Source organism: Pelodiscus sinensis, chromosome 31 (genome assembly GCF_049634645.1).
Source record: "Pelodiscus sinensis isolate JC-2024 chromosome 31, ASM4963464v1, whole genome shotgun sequence".
Lineage (NCBI taxonomy): Eukaryota > Metazoa > Chordata > Testudines > Trionychidae > Pelodiscus > Pelodiscus sinensis.
The window spans coordinates 10,739,432-10,745,463 of NC_134741.1; positions in this window are offsets into that span (position 1 = coordinate 10,739,432).

Genomic DNA, 6,032 nt, shown 5'->3' on the forward strand with positions numbered 1-6,032 from the left:
CGAACCAAGGGCTTTGGTTTGAACTACTGCGTCCAGGCACGCACTTCCTGGTTCAAATCAGCTGTGATTTGGACTAGCGCACCGGGAGAGATCTTGCTAATGAAGCAGGGGATATTTAATTCTCTGCTTCATTAGCAATTTCAGTCGATTACACTTGCATCTCTAGTCCGAACTAGGGAGCAAATGTAGACATACCCAAACAGCACTCTGAACTGAGCCCATTAAATAACAGAATATTTAATTTCCATTTCATTTCATGTAGCGATATGTTAATGGTGCACATTAGCTACCTTCCAGCCATCAGGTACGGAAGCCGATTTAAAGGATAGGTTACAAACCACAGATAATAGTTCAGCAAATTCCCATTTGAGTTCTTTTAGAACCCTTGGATGAATGCATTCCAATCCCGGAGATTTGTTAACATTAAGTTTTTCTATTTGTTCCAAAACCTCCTCTAGTGACACTTCAATCCAGGACAGTTCCTCAGATTCATCACCCACAAAGGATGGTACAGATTTGGGAATTTCCCTAACATCCTCAGCCATGAAAACTGAAGCAAAGAAATCATTTAGTTTCTCCACAATGGCTTTAGGGTCCTTGATTGCTCCTTTTATATCTCAATCATCTAGGGGACCCACAGGTTTTTTTTAGCAAGCTTCCTGCTTCTAATGTACTTAAAAAACATTTTATTTCCTTTTGAGTTTTTGGCTAGTTGTTCCTCAAAATCTATTTTTGCTTTTCTTATTACAGTTTTACACTTGATCTGACAGTGTTCATGTTCCTTTCTATTTATCTCATTAGGACTGGACTTCCACTTCTTAAAAGATGCCTTTTTGTCCTTCATTGCTTCTTTTACATGGTGGTTAAGCCACAGTGACTCTTTTTTAGGTCTCTTGCTATGTTTTTTAATTTGGGGTATACGTTTAAGTTGGGCCTCTATTATGGTGTCTTTAACAAGTTTCCATGCAGCTTGCAGGGATTTGGCTCTAGTCACAGTGTCTTTTAATTTCTGTTTAACCTCCTCATTTTTGTGTAATTCCCCTTTTTGAAATTAAACGCCAGAGTGCTGGACTGCTGAAGTGTTCTTCCCACCACAGGAATGTTAAATGTTATTATGTTATGGTCACTATTGTGGGAGAAAAAATCAAATAACTCCAATTGTCTCTAAGTGGGGACTGTGCAGGAAATCAAAAAATTGTGGGAGGAAAAATCAAATAAATCCAATTGTGTCTAAGGGGGGACTGTGCAGGAAATCAAAACTCTCTAAAAGAAAACTGCTGTAAGGGTTAAAAAGTTTTCCAGGCCTCTCTCCCTGTAACAGAGAAATCAAATTAGCTCTAATCAAGAACCTTACAATGCCTATCTCAAGTTCATGGATACTCCTAGTCTGTCACAATTTGTCATGTAAACCCTTATCTTTGTCACAGTTTGCCTTGTAGACTTCTCCACTCCACATTCTCATGTGCCTTTGTTTTGTAAAACTTACTTCTAGCACTCCTGGGGTGAACAGAAGTTTCAGAGTACTTCTGCTGAGACTTTGATATGTTAAAGAATAACAATCAACAACTGAACTGTCTAAGCATTCTGTATATAGGATACCTAAACCTGTATCTCAGGGCTGCTTTTCACTCTTGGTGTGACAGCCTGCATGCATGCATCATAAAGTTTTTCCTTCTAGATTTCTCTCCTGCCTCACTGATTTGACCTCCGGCCTCGAACCCTTCTGGGGGCTCTGTACCCCAGGGGAGCGAGATTTCCCCTTCACTATTCCCAAGCAGTCCTGTAACGGTTATCTCCTGGACCTGATCCTGCACTCCGCTCAGGTCTAAATCAAGAATTGCCTCTCCTCTTGTGGGTTCCTGTACCAGCTGCTCCAAGAAGCAGCCATTTAAGCCATTGAGAAATTTTCTCTCTGCTTCTCTTCCGGCAGTGACATGTATCCAGTCAATATGGGGATAATTAAAATCCCCCATTATTATAGAGTTCTTTATTTTGGTAGCCTCTCTAATCTCCCTCAGCATTTCAATGCCAGTATCGCTGTCCTGGTCAGGTGGTCGATAATATATCCCTACTGCTAATTTCTTATTATTGGAGCATGGAATTACTATCCATAGCGATTCTATTGAACCTATTACTTCATTTAATATTTTTATTTCATTTGATTCTCCATTATCTTTCACATACAGTGCCACTCCGCCACCCACCCGGCCTGCTCTATCCTTCCAATATATTTTATATCCTGGTATGATTGTGTCCCACAGATTTTCCTCATTCCAACAGGTTTCAGTCATGCCTATTATGTCAATCTCCTCCTTTAATACGAGGTACTCTAGTTCACCCATCTTATTAGTCAGACTCCTAGCATTTGTGTAACAGCACTTTAAAAATTTGCCACTGCTTATTTGTCTGCCCTTCCCTGATGCATTGGATTCCTTTATATGTAGTTGTTTGTCTACTATGGCCCATGGTTTGTCCTCTCCCCTCCTCTCTTTCTGACTACAGCTTAGAGAATCTCTATCAATGGATTCTCTAAGAGAATTCTCCATCCAATTTACATGCATCTCCGCACCAATCGGCTTTCCGCCATCTCTTAGTTTAAAAACTGCTCTATGGCCTTTTTAATGTTTAGTGCCAGCAGTCTGGTTCCACCCTGGTTTAGATGGAGCCCAACCTTCCTTTATTGGCTCCCCCCTCTCCCAAAAGTGTCCCTAGTGCCTAATAGATCCAAACCCCTCTTGCCTACACCATCGTCTCATCCACGCGTTGAGACTCTGAAGCTCTGCTTGCCTACGTGGCCCTGCATGTGGAATATATATTTATATCCACAAAGGAAAGAGGACTTAATAATCCCCACGACTGAATTGTTTGGTACAAGATTTGTCGTTTTCATGATTCTGGGAGATATAGGAGTTTGTTATTGAAATATATATATGTATATATATATATGGAATATATATATTCCAATAATAAACTCCTATAACTCCCAGAATCATGAAAATGACAAATCTTGTACCAAACAATTCAGTCGTGGGGATTATTAAGTCCTCTTTCCTTCGTGATCGTAAGTTATATTGTGGAGACTCTGTCTCTGTAGAATGTATAACTGAGTCTGCTGCAATTGGAGGTGCAGTAGCTGAGAACGGATGTAGATCAACCGGGGGAGGTATCTCTTTGAAGTGCAATGCATGTACCCAGCTCTGGAGTCCTTCACATTTTACAGCAGTGTTAGTGGGACTTGGTAAGGCCCTTTCCAGTGAGGTTGGAGGGCATTTTTCCGCTGGTGTGCCTTGATGTAGACCCAGTCTCCACGCTCTAAAGGATGACATGGCTCCGATGCAGGTTCAAGAAGGGCTTCCTTGGCCTGAGTGTGAATAGACCCTACACATTTCATTAAGGCTTTACAGTAAATTAACATATCATCTATTATATGTAGATATAATTGATGTGGTGCTCTAGGTGGGGTGTGAAATAATCTCACAGGTCTACAGGTTAAAATTTTGTGGGGAGATAACCCATGTTTCCTATTCCCTGTACCCCGATATACATTAAGGCCAAAGGTAATGCATCTGGCCAATTAAGGTCAGAGTCCTCACAGATTTTAGCTAATTTGGTCTTTAGGTCAGAGTTTTTTCTTTCTACCGCTCCACTGGACTGTGGATGGTACATACAGTGTAAATGCTGTTGGATTCCTAGAACAGCACATACCTTTTGAACTACTTGTCTTGTGAAATGAGTTCCCCAGTTACTGTCTAAAGAAAGAGGCACTCCGAACCGGGGGATTAATTCTCTGAGGAGTTTCTTGGCAACCATAGTAGCATCAGCATGTTTATAAGGATAAGCTTCTACCCATCCCGATAACATATTAATGATTACAAGAAGGTACTCATATCCACAAGATGTAGGCATTTGTACAAAATCCATTTGTAAATTCACAAAGGGTCCCCACAGTGAGGGGTGTGCTGCAATTTTAGTTTTTACCCTTTGTCCAATGTTATGAGCTAAACAGATAGAGCAAATATTGCAGTACTGTGCCGCCACAGCAGGGAAATGTGGGGCGAACCAATCCTGCTGCACCGTGGCAATCATCCCCCCTGTGTTCGTGTGGGCCACCAAGTGGGGCACACGAACAAGGTAGAGCAGGAGGGTTTGAGGCACAACCAGGCAGCCGGAGTGAGTCAGGGTGCAACAAGAAGCCCCGCCACAGCCAGTCTACTTTTTCAGTCTCAGGTGCCTTGTCTCGTAGCCCAGCCAGTTCTGTGAGGGACGCCTACATTGGCTGGGCTACAGAAGGGCAGACAAGAACACGTTTAGGAGCCTGAAGTCCAGAAAGGGCCGCATTCTTTGCTGATTGATCAGCAAAGGCATTTTTATTGGTAACTTCATCAGAAGGGACCAAGTGTACTTGACAATAGACAAGGAGGAGGGTAAAGGAAAGCACAAAGAAGTACATTTACATAACAGCTATTGTAGATGGGGAAACCAGCAAAGGTAAGTGTTAATAGAATTTCTTCTTATCTCTCTTTTTTTTAGTAGATTTAACAAATTGTCTGTAGCCAAATGTTTAAATTTGATTGTTTTAAAAGATTTCAATTGACTTTTTAATTTTTGGGGAGAGTCCTTTAGACTCCCTACCTGGGATTTATTTAAGCGCTTGGATGTTTTCTTATACCACTGCAGATCGGATTTCAAAGAGTAGCCAATTTTTCTTGATTTGTTTTAAATGTAATTTAAGATTTCTTTTTTATTTTTTGTTTTGTTTTTTTCTGAGTCTTTTATACTCCTAATTTGAGATTCAGTTTTCCTTTTGGACACCTCCTCATCACCACTGAGACCTCATACCATCCAAGACTTCAACTGCTAGAGCTGGTTGCTCCTTCGCAGCGGGCAGCCACGGTGGCTGATGGATGCCCCAGGAGTCTATTCCAGGGAGGTGATAAGACTCAACACTCATTTCTCAGGAATCATGCACTCAGTCAGATACATTCACACACTCAACAAATGCATGATTTAACAACCGGACTTATATACCAGACTCTCCCTCCAGAATGTTCTAATTTCCAAATTCCTGACAGAACTGTGGGGATTCTTTAAGCAGGCACACTGGTTTTGAACTGACCTGAGTTTAAAAGTTCAGATCCAGCAATTCCACCAAGCTCCTGAAGCCAACAGGAAACCCTCTACTGATTCTCAAAGTAGGGATTTAAAAGGCCCTCACCTTGCTTGCAGTGCCTGGAGTTAGGTAGAGAGTGCCTATGGTTTTTCCCGAGTGAAAAGCAGGATGTGTGGATCTGAGTCATGGCATCAGAATTGTCATGGAATAAACGCACGCTAGCTTTAGGGTTCAAGTCAGACAAAACCATTTTAATATCCCAGCTGGGGGGGGGGGGTGTTGCAGATGGCAGGGAGTTACCCCTTACCGATACAAGCCCCTCTTCACACTCAAACGCCTGAGATATTTATACCTTCTTACAAAGTCACAGTGGAAATTTACAGAGAAAAGAGAAAGTAAGGCACTTTACTCTTAGATGGTAACATCTGCTTGACCCGATAACAAAGTGCAAGCAGCGCGATTTTTTGTTTGTTTGTTTAACAGCATTGTGGTTTCTTGCTCAACTTGCTTAGGAAGCTCACTTCTGATGCAGGATGCACTGCGTACGGTTCAGTCTTTGCCCAGGCTAGTGAGGCCTACCTCCACAGTATGTATTGTACTTGATTTAAAATAAAGTTTGATCAACTAACATGAGAAAGTTAAAAAGTTTAATCTCTTTAATAATTTAAATGCAACTGCCCAGATGCAGTCCTAGCAAAATGGCTTGACTAATTATGTAATTAACAGTGAGTTTCCATTAGCAACAGTAATCTACAGAAGGTTTGGAGAGGGCAGGGCTGTGATTGGCTGGGCCGGACCAGGCCTGAGCACTGCTGATGGAATCCACTCAAGGCAAATTGCTCAAAACCAGAACTGCTGACAGTCCTTGACTGGATACCTTTCCAAAATAGGCCACAAACCAGTCACACTGAGCACTTCAGCT